Source organism: Chelonoidis abingdonii, chromosome 1 (genome assembly GCF_003597395.2).
Source record: "Chelonoidis abingdonii isolate Lonesome George chromosome 1, CheloAbing_2.0, whole genome shotgun sequence".
Taxonomy (NCBI): Eukaryota; Metazoa; Chordata; order Testudines; family Testudinidae; genus Chelonoidis; species Chelonoidis abingdonii.
The window spans coordinates 249274270-249295443 of record NC_133769.1 but is presented as its reverse complement, the minus strand read 5'-3'; positions in this window follow the sequence as shown (position 1 = coordinate 249295443).

The following is a 21174-nucleotide window of genomic DNA, read 5'->3' as shown; positions in this document are numbered from 1 at the left end:
GTGATCTTCCAAGGTAACCCAGGGAGGGGAAGCCTGGGAGAGGCAAAGGTTGGGGAAAGGATTTACTTTCCTTGGGTTAAGATCCAGAGGGTCTGGGTCTTGGGGGTCCCCAGGCAAGGTTTTTGTGGGGGACCAGAGTGTACCAGGCACTGGAATTCCTGGTTGGTGGCAGCGCTACAGGTTTAAGCTGGTGATTAAGCTTAGAGGAATTCATGCTGGTACCCCATCTTTTGGACGCTAAGGTTCAGAATTGTACCATGACAGACATATGTAAAGTATCTGCAGTTATTTCATCTATTCCCATTATTTATTGCTTGGTGAATAACTAACTTCACACACCAATTTTTATTTGATATTATTCAGTTCTTTAGAGAGAAACATATACGTTACTCACTCTTTATGACAACTTACATGCTTGGCAAGGTGTCCTCATTGAGGATACATTCATTTTATTTCCCTGGACAGCAGGCAAGAGTCAAAAGAATGGTAGGGGAGATGTCCACATTGACAATCTCTTTTAAGGTGTGAGCCACACTCTAACAAGGTTTGAGAACCCCTGAACTAGGAATCATTTAGCAGAGTTCCTTTTCTTGGGGCTGGACTCACTGTGTGTTCATTCCACACCACACTGGAGGTATGACTTGAACCTTTATGTTCCACAGGCAGCCGCTCTACCAAAGTCACAGTCTAATAACCAATTTATCAAGCAGCAGCACAATGTGAAATTCAAACAAAGGGCAGACTCGGGGAGAAGTTCATGGTAACTGCATGAAGTGCTCCTCTGTAACCCCTCTGGATCCTATAGTCCAAGAGGGTCCTAATTAATTGCCTCTTCCAGATATCCCTTCTAAAGACAGGCAGCTGGGGCCTGGGAAGTATGTAGTAAGCAGCCCAGTTTATCCTTTAGCAGAACAGACTGAGACTCAAGACATCATGCAATTTCCTTTTTTGAAGTTAGAGAACAGTTTTGTCAAAACACATGGGCAAAATCAAAAGGACCAGATTGAAGTCAATTTTGGTTTGAGCAAAAAATTGGCAAACTTTACTGCATCCATCTAGCTCATCTGGTCTTCCTTATTTCCCACTCAGTTATCCATAGGCTTTAACATACCAAAAACCTGTCAAAGTTGGATCTAGGTCAGCAATTACCTGCCAAGCATCAGATTTTGTACTATTGATGATGCCTGTAACATAACAGCTTCAAAACACTATGCAAAGATTAACTATTTAGTCCTCAACACCTTTGTGAGGTAGGAAAAAGCTATTTCCAGCATTACAGATTGGTTAAATGACTTGCACAAGACCAGAGTTTTGGTTCTGGGAATCCTGTACGCAGGTCACAACCCGAAACTTCTCTTTCCTGGATCACTTTCAGAAAAAAGTAGATGTCAGGTGATAAGGAACTTACAGGAAATGGAGACTCACTTCTTACCATATGCATTTAGTCACATGGGTACTGCCCATGTAGCAAGTCTGATATGGTGTCTTAATCGTGCTTTTGAGCATTTTGTATGACGCAGCTTGAGATTTTTGAATGACAAATGTGTAACTAAAAACAAAGAATCACAATGTGCAGTTTACCACAGAATCCAGTCTCTCATGATGTTAAGCTCCACACTTGCCAGACACATTTTGGAAATACCAGTGCTGAGTAATTAATATAGGGCAATCATATTGTGCTGCTTTTTCATTTAATTTACACTGGAATTGGAGATGGATCCCCACTGGGAGTGTAAGAACACAGCCATCAGGGTGGTTTTCACGAGCAATTCACAATGATTCTTCACTTTTGAATGTGTCATATTGTAAATAATAATGTAATTAAAGAAGAGACAAAGAAATATGAGGAGCTCTTACTCTGACAAAGCAAAAGAACAGAGCCATTTAGTAGCAGATAGTCTGAGTCCTGCTCATTTAGCCATTCAGCATTGATTGCATCATTAGAAGCCCCAAAGAAAGTTTCCTGATCCAACGGGTCATTGGGCTCACATGGTTAATGCTCATCAAGGCACTAAACCTTGCTGCATTTGAAAGAACAATTAAAAAAAGTCTAATGAATAGCATAAAGGCAGTGCAGTTTTAATGATCTGTATCATTAAATTATTAAGTATTGTTTAGATCTGACTTTGCCAAAATAAAACTATTAGATAAACATAAAAAACCCAAATATGTAAATGAAAAGAATACTCTTTAACATTCCCAAGAAGGAAAACGAATGAGATTCTCTCATGTGATTTCATACAATTGTTATAAATGTAATCGAGTTCATTGGGAGAGGAATCTAGGCACTCAGGGGTCACTCTCAAACCTTCACCAGCAGATGTCACTATTTACCTACCAAATATAAACGGTCATTAAGAAAACTTAAAAAAAACAGGATTGACTAAAAACTGAATACTCCATATATGAATATTTTCACTAAAGATTAAGAATAAGGGTATTTTTTAGAATATTTTGATAAACAAGGGACGTTTGTTAATATAGATACATAAATTCACTGTAAAGTTGTTTTTTTAAAGGTATTTTAGAAAAAACAAAAACCCCAACTTTTCCAGACTACTCCTTTCAGCAATTTGATTTGTCTTGCATATCCCAAGTTTCACCTCACTTAAAAACTACTTGCTTACACAATCAGACAAAAATACAAACATGTCACAGCACACTGTTACTGAAAAATTGCTTACTGTCTCATTTTTACCATATAGTCATAAAATAAATTGATTGGAATATAAATATTGTACTTACATTTCAGTGTATGGTACATAGAGCAGTATGAACAAGTCATGGTCTGTATGACATTTTAGTTTGTACTGACTTTGCTAATGCTTTTTATGTACCTATGGTTAAACTAGGTAAATACCTAGATGAGTTGATGTACCCCCGGAAGACCTCTGTGTACCCCTAGGGATATGCATACCCTGAGTTGAGAACCACTGTTCTAGAAGTCTTGAAATTGAATTTCTTTGTGCCCCATCCTCCCACAACAACTGTTGCAGAATCTGACATGGGATGTGTGGCTTAGGGCCCCACTGAAGTAAATGGGAGCTGTGCATGCACATTCAAGTTCAAAGCTTGGCCGGTAACATTTTTTTACACCTTTGGAACTCACTGCTATTACTATCATTGGTGGTCAAGAGCTTAGCAGGATTAAAAAATGATTATATATTATGCAGAATGAGAATACCACCAATATATAAGGCAAGATACAACATTACCAAAGCCATAAAAATCTCACGGTTCAGGACATAAATCAGCTATTAACAGCCTAGGATTAGAAAGAAAGTTTCTGCTAAGAGCAAGTTATTCCATAATAGTCCTTTTTTTTTTAAACTTATTCTTTGGTACTGGCCAGTGTTGGAACAGGATACTATACTGGATGGACCATTGCCATACCAAATCAAACCAACTCCTATCTTCCCACTGAGTGCTTTGCCAGCCAGACTGCCCTATAATTCCTGCAGAGGCACTTACATACTACAATAAAGAGGCTAAAATACCATGGGGATGAACATGGCTAAAATGTCTACATGGGAAGCATTGATAAGGTGAGTAAGGCTAGTGCGACAGTGACAGGAATTTAAACAGAGCAGGGTCAGGGCCGGTGCTACCATTTAGGCCAACCAGGCAGTTGCCTAGGGTGCCAAGATTTGGGGGCGCCAAAAAGCAGCATCCCCCCAAAATTTTTAAACCATTTCAGTGGCCCCTGCGCTGGGAGGGAGAGAGAGTCTGGGTCAGCGCGCCACCAGCAGCCCAGGGGTTCCACTGCGCAGTTGCTGCTTTACTTCTCCCGCCTCCCAGGCTTGCGGCGCCAATCAGCTGTTTGGTGCTGCAAGCCTGGGAGGAGAATTAGAGCAGGGACAGCATGCTCGGGGAGGACCAGAAGCAGAGGTGAGCTGGGGTGGGGAAGTACTGCACGGCTCCCCAGGCCGAGGGGTGGTGGGGAGCTGCTGCAGGGGTGCCTCAGGGCTCCTCACCTCTGCTCCCCATCCTCCCTGAGAACGCTGCCCCCGCTGTAATTCTCCCACCTCCCAGGCTTGCGGTGCCAATCAGCTGTTTGGCACCGCAAGCCTGGGAGGAGAATTAGAGCGGGGACAGTGTGCTCGGGAAGGACGCAGGGCACAGGTGAGCTGGGGTGGAGAGGTATCTCACAGCTCCCCAGGCCAGGGGGTGGGGAGCTGCCATGGGGAAGGGAGATGGAGGGCGCCTCAGGGCAAGGGGCAAAGCTGCCACGGAGGGGAGGGGCCTCAGGGCAAGGGGGGCAGGGAGCTGCTGCAGGGCCGCAGGGTGGAAGTTTCGCCTAGGGCTCGAAACTTCCTTGCACCTGGCCCTGGGCAGAGTATAATGTCACACGGTGCATTAAAGTATTTCTGTTCATTTGATTAGATATTTAACAAACATTCTGGTTAGTAACTTTGTAAACAAAGAGGCAAGAAAGCATGCCTAAAAAGAAAATTAATAACCTAACCGCTACCATATGATACAGCACAAAACATGCAGACACCAGTAGTTCAAGGTCATGTTAATAGACAAAATTGTGTTCAGTGTTTGTACAGTTTCTAGCACAGCATAGTAGGGTCCTGATCCATGACTAGGGTTCATAGGTGCTATGGTAACATTAAATAATAGTAACAACAAATAATAATAAAATGATTCCATGTGGATAGTAAAATGTTTAATATATATTATGGATAGGCCCATCTCACTTTTATTTTTGCATTGTAAACAAAGTTTTAATTCTCATTTCTCTATTATAAATAAATCTTAGACTTCATATTGATTACCATACTCATTTGTGATTGTTCTTTTGTAATGTCTGCTCTGCTGGCTTTCCCAAATTCCCCTCCATGGACTCAAAATGTCCATTAACTTCAATGGGAGCAGGAGCAGTTTGATACAGAGAATATCCTAGACACAATATTTATAGAAAAGGGGATAAAAATACTGTGTTACAATATAGCACTTCCTGGAATGAAACACCTACAGGGGCACATGTCTCTTAATACATCTGACTAACGTTAATGTGAGCAGTGTGCATGACTCAAGGGCATAATTTAGAGTACCCCTAAATGCACAGTCTGAGAACTGTACTTAATGAAGATTGACCTTGTCACAGGGTAGGTACAGCCTGTCACGAGGTGTCAGATCACATGTGGTCAAAAGAAAGGGCAGAGGTGGTACTGCAGCCAGTTAGGCCCTATGCTAATGACCCTTACTAGAAAACATAGTAGTACTGCCTAGTGACTGAAGTCAATAAAGTCACTCTTCCACTTAGGGCAGCACAGCCTAACGGCCAGAGTCAACAGAGCAGCCCTTCCAGTCAAGGCAGTGTAGCCTAATGCCCAGAGTCAATAACACAGCCTTTTATAAGGAGGGCAACATGACCTAATGGCCAGTCAATAAAGCAGCCCTTCCACTCAAGGCAGCATGACCTTAAGGTCAGAGTCAATAAAGGCACCCGCTTCTGGGGTACCATGCAGCCTATTGGGGAAGTGGGGCACCATCTAGGGGTGTGTTGTGCCCAAGGCAGTGGGACTTGGGCCTCCCTGCTCCTCTGAGTCCCAGCCTAGGGCCCTGGCAGTGCTAGGGGTGCTCACCACCAAGTCAGCAGGGATCCTCCCAAAACATGCTGACTGGTTCCCCAGTTCACTCTCCAGAGAAAAGTCTAAGCCCCCTGGGCTATTTCCTACCTTTTCTCCCTCAGTGATGCTCCATAGGTCCCCTGGGGTCCTCAAGTGGTGTAGCTCCTGGCAGCACAGTCTCTTCTCCGGGCTTGTCAGGTAGCCTGGAGTCCATCTGAAGCAATGTATGCTGTGACTTTGTGACTAGAGCCTGTAGCAGCTCCCTGAAGAGAACCTGTAGTCTGCATCCTTCCCCTTCAGCAACCTGCCCAGACTAGGTTGGGCTGCTTCCTTTTATATTCTGCTTCCAGGCTGAGCATGCCCAGCAGAGTCAGAGGGGTGGGGCTTCCTCAGTCCGCAAAGCACAGTTAACCCTTTTGGGGCTGGTGCAGGGTAGATACACCCAGTCACAGACCTATTTCAAATATTTTTTCTTAAACAAACTAGTGCATATTATTTTGACTCTTGATGATAAGGTCTTATGATGATAAGGTATTTCCTCATTATCATTACATTATCTCTTACAATTTGATATAAGATTACTGCACTCTTGCTCTCAGCTCAGTTGAAGACCATTATCAATTGCCCTTAATAGCATGCAAAATGCTTCTCTGACAGAGTTAAAGAAGATATATTCTATTCCCATGGTTTTATTGTGACTAAAATACACCACAGTGAATAAATTAGGCCCCTGAGAGAATGTAGCTTGTGAGAGGAATTTATTGATGTTGGTGGTGTAAATTAGGTCAGATGTAGACCTGGAGTAGGAGAAGTGCTAAATTTGCATAACACACTGACTCAGTGTAAACTCCTTCAGGAACTAATGGAAAGTTGAGTTACTCAAGGACCAAGAGAACATATATTCATGCCAGGAAACTAGTTACTGGCCTCAGCATCTACAAAGTCACCGATAGCAGAGCCATTGTAAACACAAGCATTGGTAAAGTAAAGTAGAACCAGGTTGAAGCCATAACCAGCTCAGTGTAATGTGAATCATGTCCACTATTGCATCTTGAGAAAATGTAACCAGATACATACAAGATTGGAATAAACTAATTGACTAATTAAGTCATTATGAAAAGGTCTGGTGCAGGGGTTCTCAACCTTCATTGCACTGTGACTCCCTTTTGACAACAAAAATTACTACCTGATCCCAGGAGAGGGGGCTGATGCATGAACCCACCAGAGTCCTGTTCCCCTAGACAGGGAGCCCAAAGCCCAAGCCCCAGGGCCCCAGGTGAAGGGGCCGAAGCCTGAGCTTCAGTGGGGCTCAGGCTTTGGCTTTAGCCCTGTGCCGTAGGGCTTAGGCTTCAGCACTGGGTGGAGGGGTGGGGGGGCTCAGGCGTTGGCTTTGACCCTGGCCCAGGGTCTCATGTAAGCCCTGGTGACCCCATTAAAATGGGTTCATGACCCACTTTGAGGTCCCGACCCATAGTTTGAGAACTGCTGGGCAATTGATAACTATACTGTAATCAGTTGGCTGGTTTATTAGGTGTGCTGTCACATTGAAAACCCTCTTTCTCCTTAAAATGCCTGGAAGGGAAAGGCTCAGCACTGGATGTGGTTGAAAATTTTCTGTCTAGGTTTTTGACTGAAAAATCGAGTTTTGGACTAGATGAATTTTTATGTGAAAGTCTCTCCTTTCTGTGGATTTGTTTTCCCCAGAAAACCAAGTGAATGGCATCAGCTTGGTTTTCAGCTGAAATATTTCACTGGTCTTTTTTTTGCCAAAAAGTCAAACTTTTCCATGCAAAATTTTGATTTTTTTTTTGCATTTTCATTGACATTTTCCACAGGAAAAAAGCCCATTTTCTGACCAGCTCTTTATGGGACCACAGAAGATCTGCATCTTGTCAGAAAAGGGCTCTGTAACTCACAATACCAAGAAACAGCAACATTTTTCAGATGGCACCAGAGATCAGAAACTGGAACCGGCAAGCAGGCTTTGTAAGGCTTCAGGGAGCAACTTGGGAGCTGCCCTTCAAGGAGAGGTCAGGCAGCATGGCTGGATAGGTGGCTGCAGGCAGAACCATGGAGAGTTGAGGGGTGGAGAAACAGCTTCTGAAGAGATTGGAGATGCAGGTGATAAGATTCCTTGAGTGGAATCCTTTGAACACATTCATAATGTTTCTTTAAATCTGTAGGTGAGAGGGAGGCTGGGAAAAATTCTAGGCAGAAGCTTCACAGTGAAACAGGGAGAAGCACATATTCAAAGAGTAGCTTTAGGGATCATACTGTTTCCCTTAGTCTAATAAAGTTCCTTGTTCCATATCGGTGAGAAAACATGATCTTGATAAGCTGCAAAGAAAATCTTAAAATCATTATAAAAATGTAGATCATGTTTGATTTACAGACATGTCTATGTTCAAACTGTGGCGTATTCTGTTATAGTACCTAGTTGGGTGAATTCTTGAAGGAGTATAAGATATTTCTGAGAAACAAATAAAAAAGGGAGTGGTAACTCTGAAGGCAAGAATGCAAAAGGAAGAAATATTAATAGTGATAGGAGTTATTTGAATGCCAAAGTTAAAGAATCCTAAATCGTGTGAAGAGTGTTAAATGTATGACTGCCTGCATGTTATAATTTGTTCATGTATTATTTCCTGAAAGGCATATTGAAAAGAAAACTGGGGAGGAGTGGAATAAAAGGAGACAGATGTTGGGAGAGATCATCCCCCTTGTTTTGGTAAATGGGCCCTCGGCCTAGTGGGTTTGGGCTGAAGGAGAAAGTTAACTTCATAGAGTCATCTCCCATGAGCTCATGAAAACCCCTTCATGGGATTCAGTGTGGAGATTGGGCTGCACAGGTTGGGAAGGGGTGGATAGCTGTCCTTCATGTCATCATCCTCCACTAATCCCTTAGGAAACTCCTTTGCCCGTGGTACATGATACATATGTAACCACTATTGTACTTGGAATATTGATTTTTAAATAATGAGAAGTGTGTACTTTTCTTTTAAAATAAAACTGTCATTAAGCAGAGAACATTTTGCATTTCTGCGAGACCTGCCATCTGAATATCTCATCAAGCATCACAACTATAAATGAATTAAGCCTCTTAGCACCCTTGTAAGATGAGGAATTTATACCCTTTTATAGATGGCATAGAGAGGCACAGAGAGGTTGTAGCTTGTCCAAGGACAGAGTGTCAGTGGCAGAAGCAAACGATAGTCTTGTTCTCCTGCTATAATCACTACATAACAATAAAGAAAGTACTCAGGTTGTATGAGAACAATGTACAAACTCACAAAACAGGCTACACAGGAATGAGCAAGTAGAACAAAATGATCAGAAGTGGAGCAGAATGATGCCCCAAATGTGACACGTTCACAATGTAGCTTCTTACTATGTGTGTTAGTAGTGTTGTTTTTTTTTGTTGTTTTTTTTTTTAAATTATAGTATTGATGCAAATTTGTTGCCCAGTGTTTAACACCTGCAGATAGAAACAGCTGCATAATGGCAGCAGAGTGGTAATTATGCAAATAACATTCTAATGAAGCAGCCTCTTTTTAACTCTTTTGTTCCCAGCTACAAACTTGGTGTTTGAAGAAAAAGCTCATTTTGTTTATTTGAAAAGGATAAACGTTGGGACCATCATTTAAACCAAATGACTAGTGCTTGTAAAATAAAGTTGAAAGTGTAGCTCCATTGTTTTTAACGGCATTACCAGGGGTGGCTCCAGGCACCAGCATGCCAAGCACGTGCCTGGGGCGGCAAGCCATGGGGGGTGCTCTGCCGGTCGCCGCGAGGGCGGCAGGTGGGTTGCCTTCAGCGGCATGCCTGCGGAGGGTCCACTGGTCCCGTGGTTTTGGCGGACCTCCCGCAGGTGTGCCGCTGAATCCACGAGACCGGGGACCTCCCGCAGGCAAGCTGCCGAAGGCAGCCTGCCAGCCGTGTTTGGGGCGGCAAAATACCTAGAGCCACCCCTGGGCATTACACATACTTGCAAAGGCTCCAGTCCTTGGCTCCATCAAAGGAGTGTACAGTGAAACTCAAAAGACATAATAAAAATACTGGTCCTTTTGTTTTTCCATGTTGGGGACAGGAAAGTCTGTGACTTAACACACCTCTAGTTTCTTTCTAAATTTTCAACCACTGGAACAGGCAGGAGATTTGACACATTCCCACTTTCTCTCCCCCCAGGAAACCTACAATGTTCTGAGAGCCACATGGAATCCAACTCACTGTTTCCTGGTTCCCCATCATCCGTGGCTTCATACTCCCAAAGGGAAAGCAGTCCGGTATACATGGCACTTTGAACTACTGAAACAAAGATTTAAGCTGTTTACCGTTCTTCTGGAAATGTGGTTGCACTGATGAATTGCCTGTCCACCCCTCTGTAGTTGTCTCCCCTGTTGGGATCAGGATCTCCCCCTCCCGGCAGGGTGAGTGGTTGTAGGTCTGGGCTCTGGTTCCCTGGCTATGGGCAGAGCAGGAAAACAGTTTTAGTTCAGAGCCGCTTGGCTGGAGCAATTAATAGCAGTTTGGACTCTGGCCCCCTAGGTGGGTCAGAGTAAGGAAACAGTCTATAGCAAGGCCTTCTGGCCTTGGGTGAGTGGGCTGCCAACCGTAGGGGTGGAGTCAACAGCAGGGGTTAGGGGGATCCAGGCCCACCTTACTCCACCGGGTCCCAGGCCAGGGCCCTAGCAGTGGTGGGTGGTCCCAGTGCAGGGCCCAAACAGTGGCAGGAGGTCCTTGTCATAAACAGATAGCTACGGGTTAATGTTTCTTTCACCTGTAAAGGGTTAACAAAGGGAACCAAACACCTGACCGAAGGACCAATCAGGAAACAAGATTTTTTAAAAGCTCATGGAGGGAATGTTTGGGTGTGTGTCCTTTTGTCTGGGTCTCCGGTCTGTCTCTCGGCTATGAGAGGGATCTTTCTATCTTCAAGCTTCTAATCTTCAGTTTCCAAGTTGTGAGTACAAAGGTAGAAAAACAATAGGCTTTTATTGTTTTTTTTGTATTTACATGTGTGTAGTTGCTGGGATGTTTAAATTGTATTTCTTTTTGAATAAGGCTCTTTATTCATATTTTTCTTTTAAGCAATTGACCCTGTATATTGTTATCTTGATACAGAGACCATTTTTATGTCTTTTCTTTCTTTTTATATAAAGCTTTTCTTTTTAAAACCTGTTGGATTTTCTTTTCTAAGTGAGGCTCTAGGGGATAGAAATCCCTGTGCCAGGATTACGGTCTCTCTCAGGGAAAGACTGGGAGGGGGAAAAAGAAGGAGGGAGGAAGGTAAATTGCCCTCTCTATTTTGTAATTCAAGGAGTTTAAGTACAGTAATCTTCCAGGATAACCCACGGAGGGGAAGCCTGGGGAGGAAGTAAAGAGAAGACAAGGGGAGGGGGGTTATTTCCCTTTGTGGTAAGACTCAGGGATCTGAGTCTTGGGGTCCCCCAGGGAAGGTTTTGGGGAGACCAGAGTGAGCCAAACACTGGAAATTTTTGGCAGGTGGCAGCGCTATAAGATCCAAGCTGGTAATTAAGCTTGGAGGTTTCATGCAGGCACCCACATTTTGAACTCTAAGGTTCAGAATTAGGAATTATGCTTATAATAGTCCTGCAACTGGGTTGGTGGGGAAACTGCTGGAGTACGCTGCTTCACTTCGCAGCAGAACAACCGGATCAAGGTCTGGTTTCCCTCAGCTACTTCCTACTGCTCTCTGCGAGGGGTGCTCCATCGCTGCTGGGGTCGGCTCTTCAGTCTGGTGGCCAGGTGACACTTTCTCCAGTTGCTCCCTAGGCTCTTCTGTCTCTGGTGGTTGGGATGTGTCTTTGTTCCTGGCGGCAGGTCACAGGTTCTGCAGAATGCTTGGAGAGATATCTGCCTCCTTCCCTGGTTCAACCACAACTAAGCTGCAGGGTCCTGCTCTCTCATACTTCAAGCCCTGCCCCAGCACTTCTTGTGAGGGGATGGGGTGGTTTGGCTGTGCCCATCAGGGGGCTTTAACCACTTCAATACTGGAGAGAGGTCTTTTGGCCTCGCTATACCATCCAACCTGAAAAGTGTCAGCTATGAAGGTCATCTTCACGATATAACGTTTTTACATTTCAAACTGCTTCCTACATTTCTTAACTAGCACACGTCAGTAGTATTAATGATACCGCTTCATCTGTAGACATCTTGGATAACCTCCAACTAAAATACTATGAGTTTTAAGGGACTGAGCTGTAAGAATTAAATGTTGGTTGTATATAATCTGTTCCAAATAAATGAAAATAATCGTGTTTTCGTTTTAAAAAATCACCTTATATTTGCTAACATTCCTAAAGTGTGGGGACTAGAAATGCTCAAAATAGTCCAAGTTTTGTTGTACCAGAGCTAAGCTGAGGAGCACTGTTAATCCCTTATATGTCATGTGGCCACAGCTAATGCAGTAATGCTCGAGAAGAAAGTGAGGTTCGGGAAGTTTGCTTTGTGGTATCGTTATGTTATGTCATTACAGCATAGTGTACAAAATACGGACTGCATTCCCTGAGGTTTAAGGATATTGAGTTGTATCTATGTCTTATTTCTAGGTGGTCTGTGATCTAGAATAATTTAACTGTCACCACTCTATACACATCTGAGAATAACATGGACTTTTCCTCCCCAACAGTGTCAAACTTCAAGTTCAGATTGTATTCAGTTAGATCTCCCATAGATCTTGGGCTTGCTCATTTCCAGATAGCTGCTCCCCAGTTTATATTTGTTCTTGTTCCCAGCATAAGACTTTTCTCAAATTAGCACAGAATCTGAGCTCTCTGAATCAATCGGCTTGTTCCAGTCTCTCCTGACCAAGTTGGTTTTTGCCCTCCAGAGTTTTTGCAGCCTCTACACTATTGGTATGGTCAGCAAAATTAACAACAGTTGAATTTATAAAGTCATCCACACTGGTAAGTAAGGGACAGATTCTGCCACTCTTACGCATGTTGTAGTCAGTGGGCCTACTCACAGAGTAAGGTATTATTCAATGTAAGCGGGACAGGATCTGGCCATAAGAGAGATGTCTCAAGACTAACCTCTGCGGTACTCTACTTGGTACTGTTTCCCATTTAGAGATTTTGCCAGTACGAATTCTTCTTAATTCTCTGTTGTCAACCATATCCATGTGATGATATTGTTCCTTATATTTTATATATTAGTTAAAAAAATGCCACCTTCTGTAATTTACGTGTCTTGCAACATTCACCAGCTGCCTTAAAATGTATCATGGAATAAATTTATTAACACTTGCAACAATCCACTATTAGTAACAAGGTTTTGTGTGAAAAGTGAGGAATCATACATCCCCTTTCACACCAGCTGTCAGGCTGTCATTAATTAAATTCTGCACCCAAACATATTTTGCTGCTTCTTTAGGTTGTAAATAATTACTGTGCTCAATATAGGGGCAACATTCATCAAAATGAGAAAAACATAAACAGCTTTCCCAAATATGACTAAATAGGACTGAGTGCTTTGTTCCAATATATTGGAATTTGTCAGCTGTTATCAGACAGTGAATGAGCATTTAATCAGCTTGAAGAAGACCACAAAAGATAAATGATTAAGGAGGCTTCTATCTGCTGTCAATGTGTGGCTGGCAGGCTGCTTATAATGCATTCAGTGTATGCTTTCTCAGCTGCTATGTATTCTCCATCCATCCATATACACATAACTTCTTGCTGCATAATATACAGATTTCATATTTCCTTAGTACTAGTCAAGTTCAGAAGAAAGTAGCTACAATGTAAGGTCCCCATGCGACAAACACTTTTGCATATACTTAACTTTGCTTCCAGGATAAAGTTAAGCACCTGGCTACGTGTGTGTAGGATTCTGAACCATATTCAACACAATTGCTATTTTAACTTCTGTTAGTAACTTGTTTTGATTGTATTTAGATCACTTCACAAAAGAATACAGTAATATACATAGGACAACTAATTAAATATCTGGTTGAGGCCCTCTCCTGTGTAGTCTTTATTCAATACCTACACAAGGTAAACTCCACTTGACTTCAATAAGAGCTTTGCATGTATCAGGACATATAGATGTGAACCATTCTGTGAACTACAGAGTCTAAAGCACTGACTTTAACAAAGATATGAAGCATAGTTTGTTTATTCCACAGAAAGGTGCTGGATTTTGTCTAGACTCACAGCTTTAGTGTGTGAATTCCTCTTCTAATCTGTGGTATCACCCCTGAGATTTTAACAGACAAGTCAGCTATCTCTTATAGCTGGCCCTTTGTGAAGCTGGGGACCTCTGTAGCTGGATGACTTTGGACCGCCGTCCTATTGCCTCCCAAATGAATCCGGCTCTGACAGCCATACTTCCAGAACACTGTAATGAGTTTGTGGTGTTTAAACCTTTCAGCATCATTTCTCCATCCGGTCAATCCTCTCAAAGTGAACGTCTCAGCAGCATGTGATTGTTGATGTACGAAGAAGCAACAGGCCAAACAATAGGCCTTATTTCTGAATGCACTCTACGAAGTAAGAAAAACCATTACCCTGCATGCTATTAAAATATCTTTTTCAATCTCCTTAAATCTATGGTGGAAGGCGTAATTTTCAGATGAGGGCCTGTTCTTTTTTGCTGTCTAAATTTCAAGGGAACGCATTGGTGCTGGGACTGGCCTATAGTAAAGTCTTTAGGATGGCTGTAGGAGTGAAGCTGCCTAAATAGCCTTACATATACAGTAGTTTTGTTTGTATGGTTTAACAGATGATTAGAGCTATTACCAGCATAACATCCTCATATTATGTTTCCCAAATTGTAGGGACTTTCTACTCCTATGTCATTACTTTGTGATTTGCTTTCAGAGGTTTTAATCTCTGTGTTGATGTGAATTAAATTAAAGTTAATTAAAGTGTGGTTCCATGCACATTTAATACTTATTAGAGGCATTGGACTTCAAAGGGACCGAGACTGGGTCCTGAAAGATACGTGGGTGAGAGAGTAAAAACTAAATCTCGGTCCTTAATTATTTTTTAAACAACTTTAAAAATTGTGTTGCAGTTTTCAGGCCACGTAATTGCCATCCTAGCCCATCCCAGGATCAATCCAGTCCAATAGCTCAACTTGCAGCAGGACTGCATTAAATTATGCCCAGCTCCAGCTGTTCATGGCCTCAAGAGGCCTTCTGGAAGCTGGCAGTGCGGGGCCATAATGCATTCCCCTCCTCAGGGATATAGGCTCAGATCCACAAAGATATTTAGACACCTAAACCCCAGATTTAGACACCTAAGTCCCAATTTTGGCTCCACAAAATTCCTGCCAAACCCCAATAGGCCCCTAAACTCATGCAGAACCTAAGTTTTCAAGGTAAAAGTTCCTTCAGAGTTCCCTTCTGCCTCTGGGCATGAGCACTGCTGCCTCCCTCTATGTACCAGATGCCTATCTCTCACCTAAGCCCCAGAGTGATTCATGAACAAGGGGAAGATAGGCATTGGTCTGCCTAAGTCATGTGTGGGGCCTGATCTCACAGACCCCCACCAGATATGGTCCCATTCCAAATCCAAAGGAGGAGGAGGTGGTTTTGCTGCTGCCCACCTTTTAGCTTTCAGCCCAATGGTTAGATCACTCATCTGGAATGTGGGACACCCATATTCAATTTTCCCATCTCTGTCAGGGAGGGGAAAGGACATGAATGTGGGTCTCCTATCTCTCCGGAGTGTGCTCTAACCACAGAGCTAAAAGTTATAAGGTGGGCATCATCACCACCAATGCCATCAGCTCCTCTTCTTCCTCCTCCGTTTTGTGCGGAGCAAGGTAGGTACCTAGCTCATTCCCACAAGAAATGCCTTAGGTGCCTAAGCCACCTAATTGTAAGTGGCAGGCTCCTGTTTATGGATCACTAGGAGAGACAGGTGCCTCCCTACTGCCCAGACTTCAGTGTCTGTCCCAGAGGGAGAGGCAGGGGTTAGCACACACCCCTGTCATCAACATCACCCACCGGGTAGCTTAGGCGGCTCCCTACCTAGCATGCCAGCTTTTGTGGATCATAGTCTAAGGCATCTGTCTCATCTCATCCATTGTACAAGGAGCCTCGCTGCCTAACTCAGGCTTTGTGAACCACAGTGCTGTTCCTGTGATTTTTCTAGGTTCATAAAAGTTAAGCTCAGTGTGGCAATGCCTAAATCCCTTTGTGGGTGTGGGCCATATCTCCTATAGCAGAACAAGAGGGAGGTAGGAAAAGCCACTATGCTGGCTCTAAAGCAGGGGTAGGCAACCTATGGCACGCATGCCAAAGGCAGCACGCAAGCTGATTTTCAGTGGCACTCACACTACCCGGGTCCTGGTCACCGGTCCGGGGGCTCTGCATTTTAATTTAATTTTAAATGAAGATTCTTAAACATTTTAAAAACCTTATTTACTTTACATACAACAATTGTTTAGTTATATATTACAGACTTATAGAAAGAGACCTTCTAAAAATGCTAACATGTAGTACTGGCACACGAAACTTTAAATTAGAGTGAATAAATGAAGACTCGGCACAGCACTTCTGAAAGGTTGCCGACCCCTGCTCTACACCATTGAGGAATTCCCATCACAGTGTCACAATAATGCAGCAGTAGATCAGGGCCATAAACTTCTGCTGAGCTGGGATATTTAATTGTGTAAATGGTATATAAGTGGGCTCTGAAAAGAAATCACTAAATTGTTCTTCATTTGAGACAGGGCATTACCCTTTATCCTGCTTTAGTTTTTGTAACATCTCAGTAACTCACACTTTGATAACCTGCAAACTCTTACATTCACATTAGAAACTAGTCAATGCCAAATATGTCCACTTGCTTCCACAATGAACATTTCTGATGTTAGCAGAGGTTACACAAATGGTTCTCAATACGCTACTGGATTCAATTACAGTATATTGTTCTAGACTACGGCAGGCCTCCCTTAGACACTCTGGGTCAGATTTACAAAAGCATTTAGGAACCCAAAGATGCAGAGAGGCGCCTAGTGTGATTTACAAAAGGACCTAAGCAAATTAGATGCCTAACTCTTATTGGTGCTTTTGAAAATCCCACAAGGTGCCTGTCTACATCTTCAGGTGCCTAAATAACTTTGTAAATCTGTGTCTCTACACCACACAATTTCAGATCACATAAATACCAGGTGATCTCCACCCATCTCAGCAAAGACACAATAGAAGATGCTCTAATTAGGGCCTCTAGCACTAAGATTTCATTTTTTCTATACAAAATGAAATCCACTGACTAGAATACTAAAATAGTAACTCTGAATGAATATAATTATATGAGAGCATAAACTATAATATCAAACCAGAAGCCTTTGTTTGGCTACTAGAGATAAACGAAATAATGAAAATTAAAGCCATGGGGATTGCCTGGTTTCAGATTTCTTTGGGTGTAACTACATAGTAGCTGGGAGAGGCGATTCCTAGTGCAGGTAGATGTGCATGTGCTAGCTCTGCTCAAGCTGGCATGCTGAAAATAGCAGTAGGTCTGCTGTGGCATGGGCCGTGGCTTGGGCTAGCTGCCTCACCCAACACGCTGGGTACCAACTTGGGTGGTTAGCCTAAAACACCACCTATGTCACCAGAGCCATACTGCTATTTTAGTCACTAGCCTGAACAGAGCTAGTTCGTGTATATTTACCTATGCTACGAATTTCACCTCTCAGCTGCTGTGTAGAAATACCCATTGTGAACACAAAACTCCCTGAAGTTTGCAAAAAGGTTTGGGAACCTGGGCTGAGTTTCTGGTCATGTTTAAAAAACCCCCTCTAGGAGCACTCTTGGCCTTCTCTCAATCCCACACCTTTTCTCTACAGGACTGTTGTGACCTGCCTCCTTTCCACACATATTCTCCAGAATAGACCCCAGGATTTCTCTGGCTACCAGCTCAAAGGGTTCAAGAGTGTTGCTTAGGTTATAGATTTGTTCAGGTGGCCAACAACAGTGAATGCAAGTGGTGCTCCCGCATCTTTGAACCCCCTAAAAAGCATTGGTGACAACATGCTTACTAGGCTGTCCTCTGAAAATACAAGAAGGGTAGAGTTATCAGATATTCCGATTTTACAGGCACAGTCATGATATTTGGGCTTTTCCTTATACAGGCACCTATTGCCCCCACCCTCATCCCAATTTTTCACATTTGCTATCTGGTCACCCTAAAGAAGGGGGAGCAGCATCCAGTGTCTCTGAAGATCTTGGGAGGACTGAGCCACCAAGCAAGATCCCACCCACCTGGATGACTTCAGTGACAAGGTGTTTTGCCCAGGGGCCCAGGTGCTGGAACAATTTGTATAGTGGGGAAGTGAGAGCCATTGAAACAAACTCTAAACCCTGTACATGATGGAAACCAGTTCAAGCCAGGAGGTATGGCAGCACCCCTGGTTCCAGCACCTATGCAGGGGCCTTTTGGACATACCGGGGAGGAGGCAGAATCCAAACACCAAGGAAACCTAGACCCCTAATGGATGTGTTATGATTTGTTAGGCTCATATTAATTTAACCCACCAGGTTTCACACAGCTTTCCTTGGGCCTGACTCAAAGCCTGCAGAAGTCAACAGAAAGAATCTGATTGACTGTAGTGGGCTTTGGCTTGAACCCTTGGTTACTAATATTTAAAATACAGATATAATCCATCAGCCTGCGTACCAATCTTTCTCTCTCTTTGGTTTTGAATTGAGTGTTTCTTGCCTTATTCAAATGCTGGAAGAGAGACTCAAGCAGGCCCATGTGGAGTCTGAGAGCTACAGGTCAGGTATAACTGGGTGGCTGGGCAACAAAATGGCAGATGAAATTCAGTGTTGATAAATGGAAAGTAATGCGCATTGGAAAACATAATCCCAACTATGCATATAAAATGATGGGGTCTAAATTAGCTGATACCACTCAAGAAAGAGATCTTGGAGTCATTGTGGAGAGTTCTCTGAAAACATCCACTCAATGTGCAGCAGCAGTCAAAAAAACTAACAGAATGTTGGGAATCATTAAGAAAGGGATAGATAATAAGACAGAAAATACCATATTGCTTCTATAAAAAGCCATGGTTTGCCCACATCTTGAATACTGCATGCAGGTGTGGTCACCCCTTCTCAAAAAAGATATATTAGAATTGGAAAAGGTTCAGAAAAGGGCAACAAAAATGATTAGGGGAATGGAACAGCTGCCATATGAGGCAAGATTAATAAGACTGGAACTTTTGAACTTGGAAAAGAGACAACTAAGGAGGAATATGATAGAAGTCTATAAAATCATGACTGGTGTGGAAAAAGTAAATAAGGAAGTGTTATTTACTCCTTCTCATAACACAAGAACTATGGATCATCAAATGAAATTAATAGACAGCAGATTTAAGACAAAAAAAAGAATGTATTTTTTCACACAACGCACAGTCAACCTATGGAACTCCTTGCCAGAGGATTTTGTGAAGGCCAAGACTATAACAGGGTTCAAGAAACAACTAGATAAGTTCATGGAGGATAGGTCCATCAATGGCTATTAGCTGGGATGGACAGGAATGGTGTTCCTAGCCTCTGTTCACCAGAAGCTGGGAATGGGCGACTGGAGATGGATCATTTGATGATTACTTGTTCTGTTCATTCCCTCTGAGGCACCTGGCACTGGCCACTGTAATACTGGGATAGATGGACCTTTGGTCTGACACAGTGTGGGTGTTCTTATGTTCTTAAGTGCTAGGGAAGAAGATTATTTCCTCACTAGATTGCAAAAAGAGCGGCAAAGTAGCTACAGCTATATTCCTTTTTCACTGAACAAGTTTGAAGAGAACAGCATAACTCTAAGCCACGAAGACACAGTCTTGTTTTAATAAGTTCTTTGAATGCAGTTTGGGAAAAAAAGACCCTGCTTTTCCTTTGCTGGTTGATACTGTATCTTTTCATTTAAAATCTAACTTACAAGATAAAGGAACTGGGTGAAAGAATATTTCTAAGTGACCTTTCTATCTCTTTCCCATGTCATTATATTAACGGCACAAATTCAAAGGCTATACAGTAACTCCCCACTTAATGTCCTCTTGCTTAATATTGTTTCGATCTTTTGTTCCTGCTCAATTACAGAACATGCTCCATTTGAAGTTGTGCAATGCTTCGCTATAACATCGTTTCGCTTCCTGCTTTGTCCACAGCTGGCAGACTGCCATCAACTCCCCCCCCCCACTCCAGCGCCTCCTGCCTGCCGACAGACCCCACGGATCAGTGCCTTCCCCCTCCTCTCCTTTCCTTCTGCCCAGGGCTGCCTGGGGGGGAGGGGCAGCAAGTGGGGCAATTTGCCCCAGGCCCCAGGCTCCTCAGGGGCCCCCCAAGAGAATGGGTGAGGCTCCTGCCCCAGCCCTGCCCCTCTCCTGGAGCCTCAGCACATCCAGGAGCATCTCTGGACAGTGCTGCAGCGTGGCTCTGGTGGGGCCTGAGCCCTCCCCCTCTCAGAGCCGCATGGTAGGGGAGCAGGGCTGGGAGCTCCAGGCTGAGCTCAGCTCCCTCCACTCAGCCTGGAGCTTGCAGCCCTGCCCCCTTACCACATGGCTCTGAGTGGGGCGGGGCTCAGGCCCCACCGGATCCACGCTGCACCGCTGTTCAGGGACACTCCTGGATACAATGTGCTGAGGCTCCGGGTGAGGGGGGAGCCGGGAATAAGAGGCCGAGGTGGAGGCCGGGGCTGGGGGGTTGGCTAAGGGGCAGGGAGTCCCGGGGACAGTCAGGGCACAGGGAGGGGCAGAGGTTGGGGGGCGGTCAGGGGACAGGGAATGAGAGGGGTTGGATTGTGGGTGTTCCGGGGTCTGTCAGGGGACAGGGAGCAGGGGTGGGGTCCTGGGGTGGTGGTTGGGGGTAGGGTCTCTGGGGGATGGTGAGGGGGCAAGGAACAGGATGGGTCAGGGATTCTGAGGGGGGCAGGCAGTCAGGGGGCAGGAAGTGGGTGGGGCAGGATAGGATAGGGGGCAGGGGCAGACTGTTTGGGATGCACAGCCTTCCCTACCCTAAAGCTCATTCAGCAGTTTGAGGCTTGCAGAAGAGCCAAGCTGTTAGCTTTTCTGTTAGGGCTGCCATCCCTTTCACTTCTCAAATGCCAAAATTATAGTCTATATTTAATTTCAGTGCCAAAGGGAGATTCATGTCAGGGGAGGGTACCTAGGGTAGCTTCATTTAAAATTAGCCACTGTGGGAGGGATCACATGAGAAGAGCAATATCCTGAACCACCTACCTCCTTCTCAACCCTACCAAGGGAGACCCGTCCCTTGCATTCCCTGAGGCTTCAGAGGGGTTAATTCAGAGGTTCTCAAACTTGTGTCCTGGTGACCCCTTTCACATAGCAAACCTCTGAATGTGACCCCCCCCTTATAAATTGAAAACACTTTTTTATATATTATTATAAATGCTGGAGGCAAAGCACGGTCTGAGGTGGAGGCTGACAGCTCACGGCCCCCAGTAATAACTTTGTGACCCCTGAGGGGATCCCAACCCCCAGTTTGAGAACCCCTGGGTTAATTTAATTTTAGCACCTTCTGTCCATTCACATGTATATGCTATTTTGAGCATGTCAGTTTTCACAACATAGGCTCATCCCAGATTCTGGAACAAGCTCAAAT